The sequence below is a fragment of the Oryx dammah genome, unplaced genomic scaffold (assembly GCF_014754425.2).
Source record: "Oryx dammah isolate SB20612 unplaced genomic scaffold, SCBI_Odam_1.1 HiC_scaffold_25, whole genome shotgun sequence".
Taxonomy (NCBI): Eukaryota; Metazoa; Chordata; class Mammalia; order Artiodactyla; family Bovidae; genus Oryx; species Oryx dammah.
Window position 1 is genome coordinate 45,171,561 of NW_024070209.1, and position 22,914 is coordinate 45,194,474.

A 22,914-nucleotide genomic window follows, 5' to 3' on the forward strand; every position below is an offset into this window, starting at 1 on the left:
CAGGCACTTTCCAGCCTGTGGACGTGGACAGGTTATCTTACATCTCTAAGCCCCAGTTTCATCATTCATTCAGTGTCTCTGTAGATCCATTGTCCCTGCTTCACAGGGTGACTGCAGACCTGGGATGAGCTCACAGTTAGGAAACAGCCCCATGGGCACCAGGGGGATGCTAGCAGCTCCTCCTACGACTGGGCTTCCCTGGTGACTTGGCAGTAAAGAATTCACCTGCCAAGGCATGAGACATGGGTTCTGATCCCTGGGTCAGGAAGATCCCCTGGAAGAGGAAATAGCAACCTACTCCACTATTCTTGCCTGGAGAATCCCATGGACAGAGGAGTCTGTCCATGGCGGTCTACGCTGCATGGGGTCACAGAGTTGGACACAATTTAGCAACTAAAAACAACAATCTCTGACCACATGCCCCTCCCCATGGAGGAAGGCGTGCCAAGCCCATTCTGTTGTTTATTTTCTCTTTTACATGTAGTGTATTTTTGTGCCTTAGGGAAGCGTAATACCTTGACTCTGGTCATGGCTTAATTAACTTGCTGAGAGCTGGAGCAACATAAGATTCCATATCGTGTCCTACTTGAAGTTGAAGTCTAGCAGCTGTAATTAGTGATACGCTTGCAGAAAGCCACCAACTGGCCTTTCTGTTCCCCTCAGGGCATCACAAGCTCCTGCCAACTCCTGTCAAATGAGTTGGCATCTGGTAAGTCTTATCTACCATGCAATCTGAAACTTTAATAAACCTGAAACTTTAATAAAGAATTTATAAGGTCTTTTAAAGTTGCTTCTGACACCGTTTCTCTGAGTGGGTCTCCTTAAAGCAAGTGTACTATTTTAAAGTATTTGCAAAATAAACAAAGGGAGGAAAACAGTGTGATAAATGAGAGAAAACAATGAAAGTGTTATTTCTGTTTGGACTGACCGTGGCATGGTTACTCGTGGCATTCTTTTTCTGTGGGCTGCTGTAGGCACTTGCATAGACTTAGTGGCTTGAAACAGCCCAAGTTCATTCCCTTACAGTTCTGTGGGGCAGAAGTCCCAGCTGGGTCTCACTGGGGCTGAGTCAAGGTATGGGCAGGGCCATGTTCCTTCTGGAGGGTCCAGGGAAGAATGGTCCTTATGTCTTCCAGCTTCTGGACACTGCCCTGGTCCAGGCAGGCTCCTCTCTTATTCTTCTGCCTCCTCTCCTGCTCACAGGGCCTCTGTGGTCACAAAGGCCTGCAAGGGTGTTCCCCCAAGATGAGCTGATCAGTAACCTCCTTTCCCCCGCGTTTCCCCACATAGCCTGACATATTCACAGGTTTCCAAGGAGGAGGATGTGGACATCTTTGGGGGCCAGGCTAATATTCTTCCTACTTGTTTAGTTGCTAAATCATGTCTGACTTTGTGACCCCCATGGACTGTAGCCCTCCAGGCTCCTCTGTCCATGGGATTCTCCAGGAAAGTATACTGGAGTGGGTTGTCATACTGAAAACCTCTATTTGAGTGAATTTCTATAATAATTGGTTGGCCACATTGAAGGCATGAGCTCTTATAAAGAAAAAGCCTTAAGACCCATATTGAAGTAGATTACCTTATTGGACTAATTCAGAATATATGTTGAAAATCAAGGTAAGGATGAATTTTTTCCCCCATGTAGTCAGTCTCTTCTTACCGGTTGCTCTCTAAACCAATTATCTGCTCATAGCTCTATATTTGGATATGTCTATATCTATGTGTGCACACAGGTATTGTTCTGAAATTACAGGTTAATATGCTAGAGGTAAAATATTATATTTGTTTTGTTGGTCCTTTTGTCTCTGTTTTGAATTGTATTCAATAAATCATATTTCATCCATGTAAGGTTTATATTACACAATGGGACTGGCAACACTTTAAAGCTGTTTATGACCCTGGTCGTCTTTGAGGCTGGCTAGATCAATCATTCCGAAGAAGGGTGATGAGGCAGGTGCATATTAACCTTGAATCATCAGAGCCTTTCCTTGACCTTCCGATCAGGCCGGGCGGCTGCAGCCTCAGCAGCCACTATCAGCATATAATGGGCTCTCCCACACAGCGAACAGATGAACAGGTAACCTCAGGCGACGCAGGTGATCCTGGGGAAGGAAAGCCTCATCTGCGCTGGACAGGGCCCACCCTGCTCTTCATGAAGGAACCCGTCCTGTGGTCACTCCCATTCCTCTTGGCTGGGTCGTTCCTCTCTCTCCTGGATTGTCTTTCCTGCCTGCTGACAGCAGACATCGTCCATTAGCCACTGAAGGGCTGCCCTCCGCTCCATTCCCTGGAGCACCCAGCCCTGCTTCACTTCCTCCCCTCCTCGTGCTTCTGACCTAGGCTGTCTGGGGTCCTCAACTCCATCCTTTTGCCCCCTCTAAACAAGCTGCTCCCAAGTGTGGCCTCCAGCCCTGCCCCCCCAGACGTGGACTCCTCCCCCACCTCTGAGACACCTCCACCTGAACGCTCCACGTGTTCCCCCACACGCGGACTCCTCCCCCACCTCTGAGACACTCCAACTGTTCTCCAACTCACCCAAACAGAACTCTTCACCATTTACACCAAACCACAGCAAAAGAAAACCAATCAAAGAGTGACCACAAAATCCACCCTCTCTGTCTCCTCAGGCCTCCTCCGAGTCCATGAGCATAAGATGAGCATCCGTCCAGGTGCCCACAAGGCAAAAATCTTGGCACGTCTCTTGCCCCATTCATTTCATCAGCAAACTCGTCAGTTCACCTTCAAAATAGTTCTCAAATCTTACCTCCGTCGGACCCTCCACTGCCCAGCTCCAAGCCAGCCCCCCCTGGGCCCAGACCACACAGTTTTTTCTCCCCCACTGGTCAGTCTCTGCCCTCACGGGCTGCCTCACGGGCTGCCTCCCCGGCAGTGGCCTGAGATGCTCCTAAACGGAGGGATGGTAGGTTGTATCTCCTCCGTTCAAGCCTCGCGCCTTCCCATCACAGAAGAACACAATCTGAGGCCAGCTCTTTCTCCGGGCTCACGCTCCCTGCGCCTCTTGCCTCCCCTGCCCCTCTCTTCCTTTCCCAAATTCACAGCGCCCCCTGATGAAACCAAGTCTCTGCCCTCCTCATCTGAAAGAACCGCTGCATCCACAGCTACTCCCCCCAACACACACACATTTTCCTGCTCTGCTTCCTCTCTCCCTGGCACTTACTGGGACCTCACGTACATTTTTACTGTCTGTTTTTTCGCTGAATAAGATTCCTCGCAAACAAGGACTGTGTTTCCTCATAAACTGAGCACTTAGAAGGGCCCGAGCCTGGGTACCCAGCGAGCATGTGGTGCTCTTTGCCAGCAGCTGTGTGGCCTCCACCACCAGACCTCTCATGGACACAAGACACTGAGATGCTGTTTCCTGTGCTCAAGTCCTGATGCGCAGCTGGGTTCACAATTAAGGAACTCTATTTAAAACAATCTCACCTTAGATAGGGACTTCCCTGGTGGCTTGGTGGTGAAGAATCTGCCTGCAACGCAGGAGACCCAGGTCTGATCCCTGCGTAGGGAAGATCCCCTGGAGAAGGGGATGACAACCCACTCCAGTATTCTTGCCTGGGAAATCCCATGGACAGAGGAGCCTGGTGGACTACACAATCCATGGGGTTGCAGAGAGTCAGACACAACTGAATGACTAACACATACTTTCACACTCACCTTTGATACCGTCATTGTTATTCTACATAATAAGGGCTCTTCATTCATGAAGGAAGCCATGGAATAATTTCAATTAAAATTTTGTGTCATTCAGCTACTTTGATTGAGTAAAAGGGGAAAAGTACACAGAATATACATAAATATTCATGAAATACAGATCAATAACAAAGCGCAAAATTCTAACTTTTTCTGACAACTGATGAGGGCAGCAAGAGAAAAGGAAAGATGAAAGTGTAGCAAAGCTCATTAAACTCCCGAGGAGGCACTGTCTCAGACCTGGAGATGCGCCTGTCAATAAAATGATTAGAAAACTTTGCATTTAGCTTTAAGAGTTCCCAAATTTAAAAACAGGATGTTGAACACTGAAGCAACACAAAGCATACACATAATCCTTCCAGCAGAGCTGTAAGAATATAAGGCTCCCTTTTATAGGAAAGCATTAAAGTGTATAAATAGTGGTATGCATAGCTGGCACAGTAAAAGATCATTCTACTTCAAATAAATCTTGATTCTCTAATGGGAATTACCAATCCTCCCAGGGGTGGCTGCGCGGGCGCCGGAGGGCCTAGAGGAGATATTCCACGTTCAAGGTCGGGAGGGGCAGCGGTGAGGAGATACCCCTCGTCCAAGGTAAGGAGCAGTGGCTGCGCTTTGCTGCAGTACATCATGAGAAACATTGGGCTGGAAGAAGCACAAGCTGGAATCAAGATTGCCAGGAGAAATATCAATAACCTCAGATATGCAGATGACACCACCCTTATGGCACAAAGTGAAGAGGAACTAAAAAGCCTCTTGATGAAAGTGAAAGTGGAGAGTGAAAAAGTTGGCTTAAAGCTCAACATTCAGAAAACGAAGATTATGGCATCCAGTCCCATCACTTCATGGGAAATAGATGGGGAAACAGTGGAAACAGTGTCAGACTTCATTCTTTTGGGGGCTCCAAAATCACTGTAGATGGTAACTGCAGCCATGAAATTAAAAGACACTTACTCCTTGGAAGAAAAGTTATGACCAATCTAGATAGCATATTGAAAAGCAGTGACATTATTTTGCCAACTAAGGTCCGTCTAGTCAAGGCTATGATTTTTCCTGTGGTCATGTATGGATGTGAGAGGTGGACTGTGAATGAAGAAAGCTGAGCGCTGAAGAATTGATGCGTTTGAACTGTGGTGTTGGATAAGACTCTTGAGAGTCCCTTGGACTGCAAGGAGATCCAACCAGTCCATTCTGAAGGAGATGAGCCCTGGGATTTCTTTGGAAGGAATGATGCTAAAGCTGAAACTCCAGTACTTTGGCCACCTCATGCGAAGAGTTGACTCATTGGAAAAGACTCTGATGCTGGGAGGGATTGGGGGCAGGAGGAGAAGGGGATGACAGAGGATGAGATGGCTGGATGGCATCACTGACTCGATGGACGTGAGTCTGAGTGAACTCTGGGAGTTGGTGATGGACAGAGAGGCCTGGCGTGCTGAGATTCACGGGGTCGCAAAGAGTTGGACACGACTGAGCGACTAAACTGAACTGAACTGAATCCTCCCAGATCAAAATATGATGAAACTGGCAATTTGTATGGAAACACAAAAGATCCTGAACAGCCAAAGCAATCTTGAGAAGGAAGAATGGAGCTGGAAGAATCAACCTTCCTGATTCAGACGATACTACAAAGTTACAGTCATCAGTATGTAACATACAGACAGTATGGTACTGGCACAAAAACAGAAATATAGACCAACGGAAGAAGATAGAAAGCCCAGGGATAAACCCACACACCTATGGATACCACCTTATCTTTGGCAAAGGAGGCAAGAATGTACAATGGGGCAAAGATAGCCTCTTCAATAAGTGGTGCTGGGAAAACTGGACTGCTGTTGCTAAGTCACTTCAGTCGTGTCCGACTCTGTGCGACCCCATAGATGGCAGCCCACCAGGCTCCCCCATCCCTGGGATTCTCCAGGCAAGAACACTGGAGTGGGTTGCCATTTCCTTCTCCAATGCATGAAAGTAAAAAGTGAAAGGGAAGTCATTCAGCCGTGTCCAACTCTTAGCAACCCCACGGACTACAGCCCACCAGGCTCCTCTGTCCATGGGATTTCCCAGGCAAGAGTACTGGAGTGGGGTGCCATTGCCTTCTCTGTGAAAACTGGACAGCTACGTATAAAAGAATGAAATTAGAATACTTCCTGACACCATACACAAAGAGAAACTCAAAATGGATTAAAGACCTAAATGTAAGGCCAGAAACTATAAGACTCTTGAAGGAAAACATAGAACACTCTCTGACATAAATCACAGCAAGATCCTCTATGACCCACCTCCTAGAGTAATGGAAATTATAACAAAAATAAACAAATGAGACCTAATTAAACTTAAAAGCTTTTGCACAGCAAAAGAAACTATAAACAAGGTGAAAAGGCTGCCCTCAGAATGGGAGAAAATGATAGCAAATGAAACAACTGACAAAGAATTAGTCTCCAAAATATATAAGCAGCTCATGCAGCTCAATACCAGAAAAACAAACAACCCAATCAAAAAGTGGGCAGATGATCTAAACAGATATTTCTCCAAAGAAGACCTACAGATGGCTAATGAACACTTGAAAAGATGCTCAACATCATTCATTATTAGAGAGAAGCAAATCAAAACTACAATGAGGCTATCACTTTGTTCTGGTCAAAATGGCCATCATCAAAAAGATCTACAAATAAACGCTGGAGAGGGTGTGGAGAAAAGGGAACCCTCTTGCACTGTTGGTGGGAATGCAAATTGATACAGCCACTGGATGTAGATTGGAGGAGATTCCCTAAAAAAAACTAGGAATAAAATTACCATCCGACCCAGCAATCCCACTACGGGGCACATACCCTGAGGAAATCATAATTGAAAAAAGACACATGTACCTCAATGTTCACTGAAGCACTGTTTACAATAGCTAGGACAAGGAAGCAGCCTGATGTCCATCAACAGATGAATGGATAAAGAAGTAGTGGTATGCATATATACAATGGAATATTAGGTATAAAAAGGAACGCATTTGAGTCAATTTTAATGAAGCAGATGAACCGAGAGCCTATTATACAGAGTGAAATAAGTCAGAAAGATAAAAAAATCGTATATTAACCCATGTATATGGACTCTAGGAAGATGGCACTGATGAGCCCATTTGCAGGGCAGCAAGGGAGACACAGACAGAGAACAGACTTGTGGACACAGTTGGGGAGGGAGAGGGTGGGACGAACGGAAAGAGTAGCAGGGAAACGTATACACCACCACGTGTGAAACAGACACCAGGGGGAATGTGCTGTGCGGTACAGGGAGCTCCACCCAGTGACAGTCTATAGGGCTGGGATGCGGATGGAGGCGGACAGAGGCTCAAGAGGGAGGGGATAAGCGCATTCCTATGGCTGACTCACACTCCTGTGTGGCAGAAAGCAACACAATGTTGTAAAGCAATTATCTTCTAATTAAAAATAAAGAAATAGGAAAAAATATGATGAAATTGGGACTTCCTTGATGGTCCAGTGGTTAAGACTTCACTTTCTAATGCAGGGGGTACAGGTTTGATCCCTCGTTGGGGAACTAAGATTCCCACATGCCTCTGAGGCCAAAAAACCAAAACATAAAACAGAAGCAATATCGTAGCAAATTCAATAAAGACTTCAAAGAATGGCCCACATCAAAAAAATATTCAAAAAATAGGATACCTGTAAAGAAACCAGTACATATAATGACAAAGGACCGGTTCCCAGAATATATAAAGAGTCCTGCAGTTCAAGAAGCGACAGAACAACAACTCAATTGAAAGCAAGTGGAGACAAAGTCATTCATTGTTCAGAAGGACACAGCACAGATGATGAATCAGCTCAGAAAAGCTCACTGCATCCAAGATCCAAGACCACAGGGGGATGCCTTTTATCACTAGATGGACAGAAATGGGCCAGATCGATGATATGAGCCTCAGGGGAGGCTGGGAGGCAGTGGAGATCCTCCTACTGTGCCAGGACAGGAGGAAGGCAGTTCTGCCTGGGAAGATGATGTGGGGTTGGATGGAAAGCTGGATGCTGACACAGTACCAGGAGGCATCTCCACGCCTCATCCGCAGCACAGAAACTGTGCTCGGTCCAGAGCAACCCTGCTTCTGACAGTTAAAGAGGGGCTTTGAAAAAGTGCAAGTGTCAGTCGCTCTGCCGTGTCTGTCTCTTTGCAACCCCGTGGACTGAAGCTAGCCAGGCTCCTCTGTCCATAGCATTTTCCAGGCAAGAAAACTGGAGTAGGTAGTCATTCCCTTCTCCAGGGGATCTTCCCGACCCAGGGACTGAACCCGAGTCTCCTGCAATGGCAGACCATTCTTTACTATCTGAGCCACCAGAAAAGCCCACCACACCTGGGGGTGGGTACCAAATATCCATTTTGATCTTTGGTCCCTGTTTTTCCTGGGTTATATGTAATTTTGACACTGAGTTGCTTGTTGCTGTTATTGTTTAGTAATTAAGTCATGGGGTTGCAAAGAGTCAGACGTGACAGTCACTTATGTCCACTGAGTTGGTGATGCCATCCAACCATCTCATCCTCTGTCGTCCCCTTTTCCTCCTGCCCTCAATCTTTCCCAGCATCAGGGTCTTTTCCAAAGAGTCAGCTCCTCCTGTCAGGTGACTAAAGTATTGGAGTTTAGCATCAGTCCTTCCAATGAATATTCAGGGTTGATTTCCTGTAGGACTGACTGGTTTGATCTCCTTGCTGACCAAGGGACTCTCAAGAGTCTTCTTCAGAATCACAGTTCAAAAGTGTCAGTTCTTCAGCACTCAGCTTTCTCTATGGCCCAACCCTCACATCTGTACACGACCCCTGGAAAAACCATTAGCTTTGACTACCTAGACCTTTGTTGGCACACTGCTGTCTCTGTACGCGTCACAAAATCTACTGTAAGAACTCAGGTTAAGAGCACAGGCTCTTCGTGCCCAATCCCTCCAACCAAAGCGAGGCTGTCTGGGGGCCGGAGGGGGCTGGTCCTCAGATTCCCTGCATTTCCCACTCATTCCCCGAGTCCTGGACGGCGGGGTTGGGGGTGTGGGGGGTGCCAGAAAGAAAGCAGCATTCTACAGAAACGCCCCCTGTGGATGAAGCATTCCACTTCCCCCGGTGAGCTGGGGGCTGCCCTGGGCTGCCCCTGACCATGGCCTGCCCACTTGTGCCTGGGGAGGTCTGCACACAGGTGGGAGAGCCAGGGCAGGCCAGAGAGCCTCCACCAACTCCATCAATTCATGTGTCAACGTGACTGTCAGTCAAAGTCGACCCCGAGAGGCTCAGAAGGCAGATGTCATTTCACAGTGAGATGCAGGGGTGGCCCCCAGTGGGGGACCAGCAGATAGACATGGTCACCCCCCTCAGCAATTACTGAGGGCTACTGGCCTCCATTCAAAATTGCTTCTGCTACTGTGTTGCTCGTTAACACAACACCAAAAACCACTCCCCTTAAATTGATCTTTCATGGTCTCAGTTACTCATACCCTTTATTCATACTTTTCATACCAGTTCCTCATTCGATTCATACCATACCACTCAATATGATTTTATAACCGTCTCAAAATCTTGGAATCAAACAGTTTCCATTCCATAACAGCCAACAGCAAAGTCGATTCTGATCAGCAGAAACCTAAAACTCAAGGTGCTTTTCCACTCTGCACTGAGACAAGTCAGCAACAGGAGAAGGTAGGGCCCCCAGAGCCACCAGTGACCCACCAACTGTGTTCCTGGACCACCAGGCTGCCCATTGCGGTTTTCTACACTTCAGAAAAAGTGTAGGAAAAAAAAAAAAAAAAACCTCCAGACTGGCACACACTGCAGTGGGTCCATACAGGAATTCTCATCCTGCCATGGCAGTTCAGTGTTTCTCAGCTTTACTGACGTACACTTAGAAGTGACACGTATTAAATGTGTATAGATGGATGAGTTTGAACATATGCATACACCCTTGATCCCCAGAACACGGTAATAAACACACCCATGACCTCCAAAAGACTTACCCATTTGAGGTCTAGCAAGAGAGTTCCAGAAAAACATCTATTTCTGCTTTATTGACTATGCCAAAGCCTTTGTGTGGATCACAATAAACTATGGAAAATTCTGAAAGAGATGGGAATACCAGACCACCTGACCTGCCTCTTGAGAAATCTGTATGCAGGTCAGAAAACAACAGTTAGAACTGGACATGGAACAACAGACTGGTTCCAAATAGGAAAAGGAGTACGTCAAGGCTGTATATTGTCACCCTGCTTATTTAACTTCTATGCAGAGTACATCATGAGAAACGCTGCACTGGAAGAAACACAAGCTGGAATCAAGATTACCGGAAGAAATATCAATAACCTCAGATATGCAGATGACACCACCCTTATGGCACAAAGTGAAGAGGAACTAAAAAGCCTCTTGATGAAAGTGAAAGTGGAGAGTGAAAAGTTGTCTTAAAGCTCAACATTCAGAAAACGAAGATCATGGCATCTGGTCCCATCACTTCATGGGAAATAGATGGGGAAACAGTAGAAACAGTGTCAGACTTTATTTTTTTGGGCTCCAAAATCACTGTAGATGGTAACTGCAGCCATGAAATTAAAAGACACTTACTCCTTGGAAGGAAAGTTATGACCAACCTAGATAGCATATTCAAAAGCAGAGACATTACTTTGCTGACTAAGGTCAAGGCTATGGTTTTTCCTGTGGTCATGTATGGATGTGAGAGTTGGACTGTGAAGAAGGCTGAGCGCCGAAGAATTGATGCTTTTGAACTGTGGTGTTGGAGAAGACTCTTGAGAGTCCCTTGGACTGCAAGGAGATCCAACCAGTCCATTCTGAAGGAGATGAGCCCTGGGATTTCTTTGGAAGGAATGATGCTGAAGCTGAAGCTCCAGTACTTTGGCCACCTCATGTGAAGAGTTGACTCACTGGAAAAGACTCAGATGCTGGGAGGGATTGGGGGCAGGAGGAGAAGGGGACGACCCAGGATGAGACGGCTGGATGGCATCACGGACTCGATGGACGTGAGTCTGAGTGAACTCCGGGAGTTGGTGATGGACAGGGAGGCCTGGCGTGCTGCGATTCATGGGGTCGCAAAGAGTCGGACACGACTGAGCGACTGAACTGAACTGAACTGAACTTGCTTTTGAAAAGCTGACACCACTACTCAGCAACACACACAGACACAGGATGAATATGTTTTTGCTTTTCTGGAGGAAGGATGCCAAGAAAAACTCTTCACCTCTCCTAATTTTGGAACCTCAAGTGCAGCAGTGCTCTATTTAAAGCTCCAAGTGGCTGGGGTGGCCTGTTTCTTAGAATTGTACACACATGGTCCAGGGACGCTGAGACCAAGACAGCGTGTGTGTGGTCAGCACCCCCATAGCCCCCATGCAGCCCTGAGTCAAGCGTCACCATCTGCTGGGCTGTCCTGGCAAATAAAGCGAACTCTTCAGGCTCTTTTCCTCCTTTTATAAAATGGGAGGAGAGAGCCACATCACCTGATCTTAGAATTTATATGAAAATTCATTTGCAAACTATAAGGTACAATTCAGAGAGTAGTGAAGACATGACTGGAAAGCTATGAATTCATTTCTATAATCTTTCCTAAGGAAAAGAATGGGGGTGGCAGGGGTAAGGGTTTGCTTTTTGTGTTTTTAATTTGGCCACCTTTGATGTGAAGAGCTGACTCACTGGAAACGACCCTGATGGTGAGAAAGATGGAGGGCAGGAGGAGAAGGGGGCAGCAGAGGATAAGATGGTTGGATGGCATCACTGACTCCACGGATGTGAGTCTGAGCAAACTCCGGGAGACGGTGGAAGACAGAGAAGCCTGGCAAGATGCAGTCCATGAAGCTGCAAAGAGTCGGATATGATTTAGAGACTGAACAGCAACAATCTGTGTCCAGCCTTCGAGCAAGTCGCACTGAAGGGGCATGCTGGCTGTGACAGAAAAGGGAAACGCTAGCCTAAGCTTTGACCATTGCCTCAACCAGCAGAAATGGATGATGTCATGGCTGCACAAAGAAACGATCAATCTTGATTCTCTGTGGCTTGGCTCTTGACACAGGTACTATGGAAAATGCAGGGACACATGGGATGATTACACACATAGGAAGGATAGGAGGTCTCTCTGCCGCCACAAATGACTGCTCTCAGAGGTCAGATGGTCAACTGGGAGCCACAAACACACAGTGACACCTGAGATGGACACAAGTGCAGGTCCGAAGACTACTGAGCTGGCCCTGGGGTCTTGGGAGGAACGAAGCCTCTGCGGGATTCAGGTCTTGGCTCCCACCCTCAACCCCTTCCAAAGGCTTCCTTTATGCATTTCTTGAGATTCCAAAGGGACTGGTTTCCAAATCAACCTTTGTTGGAGATTTTGCAAGGGAAAATAAATAAAATTCACTGTCGAGCAGGAATGAAAGGCTTTGGGTCAGAAAGATGTGGGTGCACAGCCCACTTTGTCCTATGAGCTCTGGGTTGTGGCCAAGTTGTTTCATCTCTCAGAGTGGTGAGGGGTCCCTGGTTTAAGAAGGCACTCCGATACCAGTCTCCGCCGTGACACTTCTGTGGGATGTGGAAGGAAGCAGAAGGAATACCAGCTTGGAAGCAGTGGACCACGGGCAGGGCAGAACGCTGCTGTGTGAGTTCCACTCTGAGACCCTGGGAACCATCTTCGCTCACTGTCTCTGCCTACGCAATAGTGGGTAATAAGACCTGTATTTCAGCACAGATAGTGTCCTGGAGGGGCCAAGCGTGAGTCAAGCCCCTGGTAACTGCCTGGTACCTTACATCTGCCTCCACTGATTCACAAGTAGGTTAACTGTGGTAGAATCAATACTACAATAATGTTTTTTTTTAAGCAACATTCAGTACTTACCAGGCAATTATTTAAACCAATTACTGCAGCTCTAGCCAGTACATCTACTAGAACATCAAAAGCTACAGCCAACCCTAGACACTGAGTAACCCCTGATGCTTTCAAATTGTGGTGCTAGAGAAGATTCTTGAGAGTCCCTTGGACTGCAAGGAGATCAAACCAGTCAGTCCTAAAGGAAACCAACCTTGAATATTCATTGAAAAGACTGATGCTGAAGCTGAAGCTCCAATACTTCAGCCCCTATTTCCAAGAGTCAACTCATTGCAAAAGACTCTGATGCTGGGAAAGATTGAGGGCAACAGGAGAAGGAGGCAACGGAGAATGAGACTCTTAGATGGCATCACTGACTCAATGGACATGAATCTGAGCAGACTCTGGCAGATAGTGAAGGACAGAGAAGCTTGGAGTGCTACAGTCCATGGGGTCACAAGAGCTGGACATGACTTAGTGACTGAACAACAACAAATATTTCAAGCAAATATTAGCAGACCTAAAGGGAGAAATAGACAACAATACCGTAATAGGAGGGCACTTCAACATACCACTTTCAACAATGGATAGATCATCCGGACAGAAAATCAATAAGAAAATTTGCACCTAAACTACACACTAGATGAGATGGAGTTGACAATGACAGAGCGTTTCCTCCAACAGGGGCAGGCAGGACACACATTGTTATGAAGCCCACACGGAACGTTCTCCAGGATACACAGTATCATATGTTAGGCCAGAAACAAGTGTTAATGAAATTAACAATGAAATTACATCTCTTCCCATCACAATAATCAGTTGTAAAAAGAAAATTGGAAAATTCAAGGAGAGCGTGTGGAGAAAAGGGAACCTTCTTACACTGTTGGTGGGAATGCAAACTAGTACAGCCACTATGGAGAACAGTGTGGAGATTCCTTAAAAAACTGGAACTAGAACTGCCTTATGACCCAGCAATCCCGCTGCTGGGCATACACACCAAGGAAACCAGAACTGAAAGAGACACGTGTACCCCAATGTTCATCGCAGCACTGATTATAATAGCCAGGACATGGAAGCAACCTAGATGTCCATCAGCAGACAAATGGATAAGAAAGCTGTGGTACATATACACAATGGAGTATTACTCAGCCATTCAAAAGAATACATTTGAATCAGTTCTAATGAGGTGGATGAAACTGGAGCCGATTATACAGAGTGAAGTAAGCCACAAAGAAAAACACCAATACGGTATCAGTCAGTTCAGTCGCTCAGTCGTGTCCGACTCTTTGCGACCCCATGAATCGCAGCACGCCAGGCCTCCCTGTCCATCACCAACTCCCAGAGTTCACTCAGACTCATGTCCATCGAGTCAGTGATGCCATCCAGCCATCTCATCCTCTGTCGTTCCCTTCTCCTCCTGCCCCCAATCCCTCCCAGCATCAGAGTCTTTTCCAATGAGTCAACTCTTCGCATGAGGTGGCCAAAGTACTGGAGTTTCAGCTTCAGCATCATTCCTTCCAAAGAAATCCCAGGGCTCATCTCCTTCAGAATGGACTCGTTGGATCTCCTTGCAGTCCAAGGGACTCTCAAGAGTCTTCTCCAACACCACAGTTCAAACACATCAATTCTTTGGCACTCAGCCTTCTTCACAGTCCAACTCTCACATCCATACATGACCACAGGAAAAACCATAGCCTTGACTAGACGGACTTTAGTCAGCAAACTAATGTCTCTGCTTTTGAATATGCTATCTAGGTTGGTCATAACTTTTCTTCCAAGGAGTAAGCGTCTTTTAATTTCACGGCTGCAATCACCATCTACAGCGATTTTTGAGCCCAAAAGAATGAAGTCTGACACTGTTTCCACTGTTTCCCCATCTATTTCCCATGAAGTGATGGGACCAGATGCCATGATCTTCGTTTTCTGAATGTTGAGCTTTAGGCCAACTTTTTCACTTTCCACTTTCACTTTCATCAAGAGGCTTTTTAGTTCCTCTTCACTTTCTGTCATAAGGGTGATATCATCTGCATATCTGAGGTTGTTGATATTTCTCCCAGCAATCTTGATTCCAGCTTGTGTTTCTTCCAGTCCAGCGTTTCTCATGATGTACTCTGCATAGAAGTTAAACAAGCAGGGTGACAATATACAGCCTTGACTTACTCCTTTTCCTATTTGGAACCAGTCTGTTGTTTCATGTCCAGTTCTAACTGCTGCTTCTTGACCTGCATATAGATTTCTCAAGAGGCAGGTCAGGTGGTCTGGTATTCCCATATATGGAATTTAGAAAGATGGTAACGATAACCCTGTATGCTAGACAGCAAAAGAGACATAGATGTATAGAACAGTCTTTTGGACTCTGTGGGAGAGGGAGAAGGTGGGATGATTTGGGAGAATGGCATTGAAACATGTATAATATCATACAAGAAACGAATCGCCAGTCTAGGTTCGATGCAGGATACAGGATGTTTGGCGCTGGGATGACCCAGGGGATGGTATGGGGAGGGAGGTCGGAGGGGGGTTCAGAATTGGGAACACGTGTACACCCATGGCGGATTCATGTTGATGTATGGCAAACCAAAACAGTATTGTAAAGTAAAATATAAAAATAAAAATAATAATAAAATAAAAACAACAACAACAACAACAAAGAAAATTAAATAGCATGTTACTGAACAACCAATGGGTCAAAGAAGAAATAAAAAAATATATGAGACATTAAGAGACACAAACTACCATGAATAAGCAACAAGGATGTATTTTATAGCACAAGAAAATATAGCCATTATTTTGTAATGATTTTAAATGGAGTACAATGTATAAAGGGCTCCCCTGATAGCTCAGTTGGTAAAGAATTTCCCTGCCATGCAGGGGACCCTGGTTTGATTCCTAGGTCGGGAAGATCCTCTGGAGAAGGGATAGGCTACCCACTCTAGCATTCTTGGGCTTCCCTTGGGGCTCAGCTGGTAAAGAATCTGCCTGCAATGAGGGAGACCTGGGTTCGATCCCTGGATTGGGAAGATTCCCCTGGAGAAGGGAATGGTTACCCACTCCAATATTCTGGCCTGGAATATTCCATGGACTGTATAGTCCGTGGGGCTTGCAAAGAGTTGGACAGACTGAGCAACTTTCACTTTCACTTTCCAATGCATAAAAAACATTGATCACGATGTTGTACATGTGAAAATAATATAACATTGTAAATCAAGTCTATTTCAATAAAAAAAAATCTTGAGACAAATTAAAATGGAAACACAATAGACCAAAACTAACGGGATGCATTAAAAGTAGTTCTAGCAGGGAAGTTCAGAGTGATAAAAACCCACATTAAAAAGAACCAAGATCCAAATAAAGAAAACTTTACAGCTCAAGGAACCAGAAAAAGAAGACCAAGTGAAGCCCATAGTTAGTAGAAGGAAGGATAGTAATCAGAGAAAAAATAAATGAAATAAAGACTAAAAAGATAACAGAAAAGGTCAGTACAATGATGCCTATGCTAACATTTACACCTCGGGTATTCACATCAGCAACTGCCACAGCATGAAATCCAGTCTGGATTATCTTTCTGTACCCATACGTCTTGTCATCTACGCACCGTCTTCCCGCATAACACCCACATCCTTCCACCCATTAGACTGCTCTCCTGAAAAAGTCCTCAAGTAGATTTTCAAACAATCTTCAGCACAGCATACGAACTACTGACATCCTCCATCTCCAGGAAACACCAGCCAGCCTCCAACAATAGTGAGTCACTGTCAATGCTGAGTTATCCAGGGAATAATTAAAGGCAGACTCTACATTGTTAAGTTCCAGTGGAAATGGAAGGGGTTTGTCTCCATGCTCCTCCCATGATCTCCACTCCCCTCAAATCAGGCAAAGTCAAGGCCAGGGAGTTCTCAGGACCTGGCTCCTTAATTTCAAAGTGGGAGAGATGGTCCGAGGAGAAAAGAATACAGCGCAGGGACTACAGGCCCTGGATACAGGGGGCTCGGGGGCTCCCTCAGGTCACCCAGAGATGCAGCTGACTTCCCTCAAGACTACTCCCCTCAGTCCAGCCCCAGGGAAGGCTAGCTGAGACGGCACCAACTTGGGGTGCCCAGTAATGTGGAAATGTTTCCAAGGCTGACTCCTCACTTAGCACCTCACCAGGCTGGCACTGTTTTCTTTCTCTCCAGGGCAAGGCAAGTGACAGGCTGACCAAACCGTCACCTTTCCCGTAGGCACATCAAAGACCACTGACCCAACAGCATATGCCAGTCCCCACCTGTTACTGCTTAAATGATGTGCAGACTGATTACCATGGGCTTCCCAGGTGGCTCAAGGGTAAAGAATTTGCCTGCCATGCAAGTGGGCTTGATCCTTGAGTCAGAAGACCCCCCAGGAGCAGGAAATGGCAACCCACTCCAATATTCTTGCCTGGAGAAGCCCATGGACAGAGAAGCCTGGCAGGCTACAGTCCATGGGGTTACAGTCCAGCATGACTTAGCACCTAATCAGCAGCAGCAGCAGCAGCCCTGTGCCTTAAGACCCACGATGCCCCTGCTCCAAGTCCCCTTCTTTAAAATTCACTACGTTTCCCTGCCTCGGGCACTCGAGACTTGCTCCAAGAACCTGACATAGCGGTCATCCGGAAAGCGAGCTGTCAAGGTCATACCCCATCCCACAAGGCCACGAGAAAAAGACTCTGGAACAACTGTATTCCATCTATTTTTGTAGCTGCTAAAACAGTCACAGCAGGGAACGGTAGCCTAGAATCCAGCTGTGCTCACAGTCAATATTTATTACGTGAAAGGACAGATCTACTGATTTTCCCACTGGACAGTTTTCAAAACCACAAAAGCAATTCTTAATAAGAAAATCAGAGTTTTGCTGTGTCTGTCATAAAATTAAAAGTCTATTTAAAATTACATGCATACAAATATTTTTGTAAGTATCTTTCCATGATAATCTGCATATTAACTGTCCACCGGGCATCACCTCTTGTTTGCGTGATGATAACAGACTCTCGCTGGGCACTTATGCAGAACATATCAACACTTCCTCAATTAAGCCTGTGATTTTCCCCGACTTATGACCTTCTGGAAGAGGACCCTGACAGTCACTTAGAGTCTGCTAATGTCACCTATGACCAAGCTTCTAAAGAAGTCACATCAAGACTCCATTACTGATGAATCACTAATGAATTCTGTTGACCATTTTCAAGGATTTACACTAATTTCTAGCTTATATTCGCATGAAATCTAACAAACCGATTGATATATGACTATACTTACAAATGAACAAGTTTTAAGAGGTTTCCCTTCAACGACTATTTAAAAAAGTGAGCGGTCATAGGTAAGGTTTTTTTATGAAAAGGAAATCTCCCAGGATTGGACATGAAACACCCAATGGCATCCACTCACATAAGGTCTGGAAGAGAAACCTGGGAGTGGCTGTTCACTGCCCAGGAGGACGTGAAGCCAGAGAGAGCCACCAATGTCTTGTGGGGAAAAGGGAGTCTTGGGGTCACTTAAGGGGACACAGAAAGGAGGAGGGCTTGGATCAGCTGCTGAGATGAGCTCCAGGTTCTCAATTCCAAATCAGGACCTGACCTGGAAATCACAATGGATGTCCCGCCTCTTCCCCAAACAGGTGGGAGAGTGTCGCTTGCTCCAAGGAAATAGTAAAGCAGAATTCACCTTCTTACTCTAAGAAACACGACATATTGACTCCATGCCCTTCTGCTGGCCACACATCAAAGGGGAACATAACTGAAATCCAGGTGGTTCAAAAACAAGAAGGGGGTTGAGGAGAAAAACCTGATTTACAAAGAGCAGTTTTAGACCAAATGAAAGAAAATTCTAATTTATGTTAAAGTAAGAAATATAACTGTGGTGTTGGAGAAGACTCTTGAGAGTCCCTTGGACTGCAAGGAGAGCCAACCAGTCCATTCTGAAGGAGATCAATCCTGGGATTTCTTTGGAAGGAATGATGCTAAAGCTGAAACTCCAGTACTTTGGCCACCTCATGTGAAGAACTGACTCATTGGAAAAGACTGTGATGCTGGGAGGGATTGGGGGCAGGAGGAGAAGGGGCCGACAGAGGATGAGATGGCTGGATGGCATCACTGACTCGATGGACATGAGTCTGAGTAAACTCTGGGAGTTGGTGATGGACAGGGAGGCCTGGCGTGTTGCGATTCATGGGGTTGCAAAGAGTCGGACACGACTGAGCGACTGAACTGAACTGAACTGAAGAAATATAAAAAACACTCAAACCAAGAGATTTTGTAGTCTAAAGTCACGGGTTCAAGAATAGTTTAAAGCCAAATTTATGATTACCAAAGAGGAAAGGTCAGGGGGAGAAACAAATTAGAGGAGTTTGGGGGTGACATATATATACTACTTAATATAAAAAAATAGATAATTAACAAGGACCTACTGTATAGCACAGGGAACTTTACTCAATATTCTGTAATAACCTAAAAAGGAAAAGAATTTGAAAAAGTGTATGTGTGTATTTATAAAAGACTGAATCACTTTGCTGTACACCTGAAACACATCATTGCAAATCAATTATATTCTCTAATGTAAAACAAAATTTTTTTTATAAAAAAGAATAGTATAAAGGAATTTGTGAATAATAGAAGCAAACTAAGATTTGAAAGGAAAGTTCATAAATTGGGTGTTATTCCTCCACAAACCTAGACAGTGTGTTAAAAAGCAGAGACATCAGTTTGCTGACAAAGGTCTGTACTGTCAAAGCTATGGTTTTCCCAGTAGTCATGTATGGATGTGAGCATTGGACCACAGGGAAGGCTGAGCACTGCAGAACTGATGCTTTCAAATTGTGGTGCTGGAGAAGACTCTTGAGAGCCCCTTGGACAGCAAGGAGATCAAAGCAGTCAATTCTGTGCTGTGCTTATTCACTTCAGTTATGTTCAACTGGAAGGGGTTGCCACGTCCTCCACCAGGGGATCTTCCCGACCCAAGGACTGAACCCAGGTCTCCTGCATTGCAGGCAGATTCTTTACCATGTAAGCCACCAGGGAAGCCCAGTCAAGCCTAAAGAAAATCAATTCTGAATATTCACTGGAAGGACTGATGCTGAAGCTTAAACTCCAATATTTTGGCCTGATGAGAAAAGCCAACTCACTGGAAAAGACTCTGATGCTGAGAAAGATGGAAGGAAAAAGAAGAGGGTGACAAAGGATGAGATGTTGGATGGTATCACCAACTCAATGGACCTGAGTTAAGTAAATTCCGGGAGATGGTGAAAGACAGGGAAGCCTGGTGTGCTGCAGTCCACAGGGTTGCAAACAGTTGGACACGACTGAGTGAGTGAGCAACAACAAACCTGCACTTAGGAGACAACACTGTGAAGGTGAATTGGACCTTCTCATAAAGCACTTTATTGTCCAGTCAGAGCCAGGACCCCAGAGGAACTGACTGCCAGCCAGCATCTTGTATCATCTAAATCAAATGGTCCAAAATCATGTTAGGGCTGAGAAATGCCTATTGTAGAGACATTCTTTTGTCCAGTGCCTGTTATTCCAGAAGCCCTGAATCTCAAGCCATATGCTGTGTCACAAATATGATTTTAACACAGGAGAAGATTTCTCATAGGAACACATAAACCCTCCCTCGAAATCCTTATCCATTTGATGTTTTGATGCAATCTTATCTTCCCAGCATCCAAGCGAGGATGAAGAGAGCTCCTACACATTCCGGACACCCAACCCACATGACACAGAGAAGGCCCATCTCCGATAGACACAAGACGCCCTGTCCAGCCAGGAGCTCAGGCACAGCGCATCTCACAGGTTGGAGGCACCCACGGTCCTGCCTCCCAGCTTACTTGCTGCCACCATGCACCAAAGCAGGAGCAGTGAGTCTAATTTCTGAACCACATCCCTTGGCAACTTATATTTTACAAGACTCAACAAATCAGAGCTACATTTACTGCCGTTTTATTAACATAAAGCGTACTGCCAGTGCAACATGGGCATCTAAGGTGAAAGCAGTCACTCCTCCTGCCTGTCTCAGGTGGAAAGCCACACTCACCTTCGGCACCCAGTTACGAGAGGTGACACACAACGCAGAGCTCCCCAAAGGGTGAGTTCCTCAGCTGACTGCACCTGAAGTCACCAAGCTGCTGGAGTTCTCCAAATTCTCCTATCTAATTCAAATCTCAGCAGAGAGTGGCGATCCAGGAAGTTGCTCAAAGAAAAGGAACGTAGGAAATCTGAAAAGAGACAGAAAACACGGTTTATCAGGGCAGCTTGCTTGTTGGATTTTAAGTTACTGCTTGAGAAATAACTGGTTATTTGTTTGCCTGAAACCAATACTTTCACTTGTTGTTGTTCAGTCACTCCGTTGTGTCCAACTTCTTGAGACCCCATGGACTGTAGCCTGCCAGGCTCCTCTGTCCACGGGATTTCTCAGGCAAGAATACTGGAGTGGGTTGCCATTTCCTTCTCCAAATATTTTTAATTGACCCCAGGAAAAAATGTGCTTTCTATTTACTGACCTCGACCCAAACAAAACCTTATTTGCCCTGCTCTACTTTCCAGACCCTGGGTCAACGTGGAGGCAGAGGGTAGGTGGGGACCCCCTGGGTGATAGCCGAGGGACCCAAGCTCCCAGATCTCTTCCAGCCCCCTCCCCACAACACCGCTGCCCACGCCCTCCAAGCTTGCTGAAAACAAAAGAGCAGCTGCCAAGTGGAAATTCAAAAAGCCCATCTGGGAGCCTAATTAGGGAGAAGAATTGCAGAGCATGGGTATCACGTAGAGATTTCATCTCCTGCGTGGACCATTCACTGAGAAAGGCCCCGCCAGACCCACAGCTTCGTCCTTATCGGGATGAACACACACTCTCTCTCTCTCACTACTATATATAAAATAGATAGCTAACAAGGACCTACTGTATAGCACAAGGAACTCTACTCAATACTCTAATGACATATATGGGAAAAGAATCTGAAAAAGAGAGGCTATACTGTATGTATATGTCGTATGCATGACTGAGTCACTTTGCTGCACAACAGAAACTAACACAACATTGTACACCAGCTGCTGCTGCTGCTGCTAAGTCGCTTCAGTCATGTCCGACTCTGTGCGACCCCACAGCTGGCAGCCCACCAGGCTCCCTGTCCCTGGGATTCTCCAGGCAAGAACAATGGAGTGGGTTGCCATTTCCTTCTCCAATGCATGAAAGTGAAAAGTGAAAGTGAAGTCACTCAGTCGTGTCCGACTTTTAGCGACCCAATGGACTGCAGCCCACCAGGCTCCTCCGTCCATGGGATTTTCCAGGCAAGAGTACTGGAGTGGGGTGCCTGTACATCAGCTAGACTCCAATAAATTTTTTTAAAAAGAAAATATCGCTACAGGAATCTGAAGACAGCATCCTGAAATTACAGAGGAGGAGCCTACAGAGGGGACCCGCAACCCCCTCCCTCCCGGCCGTGGGACTTGGCCTCATGGCTCCCACATTTGGGTACCTATTTTCAGTCCTGATTTCTCCTTTGAGGGGACCCTGAAGCACCGTGGACTCCAAGGGGGTTCACTGGCATCTTTAATTATGCTTCAAACCCTGAAGGGATCTGTCCTGACCATTCACTTGTACTAGATCTATTAATTCATCAAACCATGATGATGACTCACAACATTATTAAACATCCCATAGAAGAGTCGAGTTCTATTTTAGTCAAATAGAAAAGGATAATTCAGGGAAGGCGTTCATAAAAATGTTATAAGGCAAGTTCATAAATGTTGATTAAAAAATGAATTCCCCTTATGATTCTCTGGCATTATTTTAAGGGCTTGAATGATTTTTGTTTTGTTTTAATGTATGATTTAACCCAAGGGAAAGGTGCTAGGCTTCTCCCTGGCCCAGACACACCAGGGATACGAGACCTGGACGAGATCTTAGACGCGCACCAGGATGGCGGCCTTCTCTTTGCTGAGTGTTTTCAGAAACAAGACAGAAAACAGATTGCTTTGCTATCTGGACTCCAGTCCTGACCCAGGATTCTGATTTCTTACTGTGGGCCTGACACATGCCACTTACTGGAGAAACCCACTGGCTAAACACAGCAGTGTCTGCAAACACCAACTCTGTATTTTCAGGGGTTCTTCTGGACATAAGTTGCAGCTTTAAAATTTTCATTGAAAAGGGAATGTGCCTGGAGTCAGAGCTCAAGTCAAGGCCCTTGGGCATCTGGGGGGCTGTCTGAGTTGCCCCCAGTGTGCACGGTGCTCTCAAAGTGTATGAATATGTGTGTGTGATTTAATCTTCCCAATAACCTCCTGGGATAGATACTAATATTCACTTTGCCACAGGACTTAATGTTCTCAGAGAGGCAGAGATTCTCCTTAGCAGGTTTGGAGTGAGGAACGCAAG

At 45.8% G+C, this 22,914-nt stretch overlaps 1 protein-coding gene across 3 annotated transcripts in view; it reads right to left on the reverse strand.

Annotated features, from left to right (window-relative positions):
- NCK2 (NCK adaptor protein 2) overlaps positions 1 to 22,914 on the reverse strand; it is a 119,128-nt gene that overhangs the window by 31,736 nt on the left and 64,478 nt on the right. For all 3 annotated transcript variants that reach the window (XM_040224215.1, XM_040224217.1, XM_040224216.1), the window contains exon 2: positions 20,575 to 20,755. The gene's annotated coding sequence lies outside the window, so the exon portion shown is untranslated. The remainder of the gene's footprint in view (positions 1 to 20,574; positions 20,756 to 22,914) is intronic.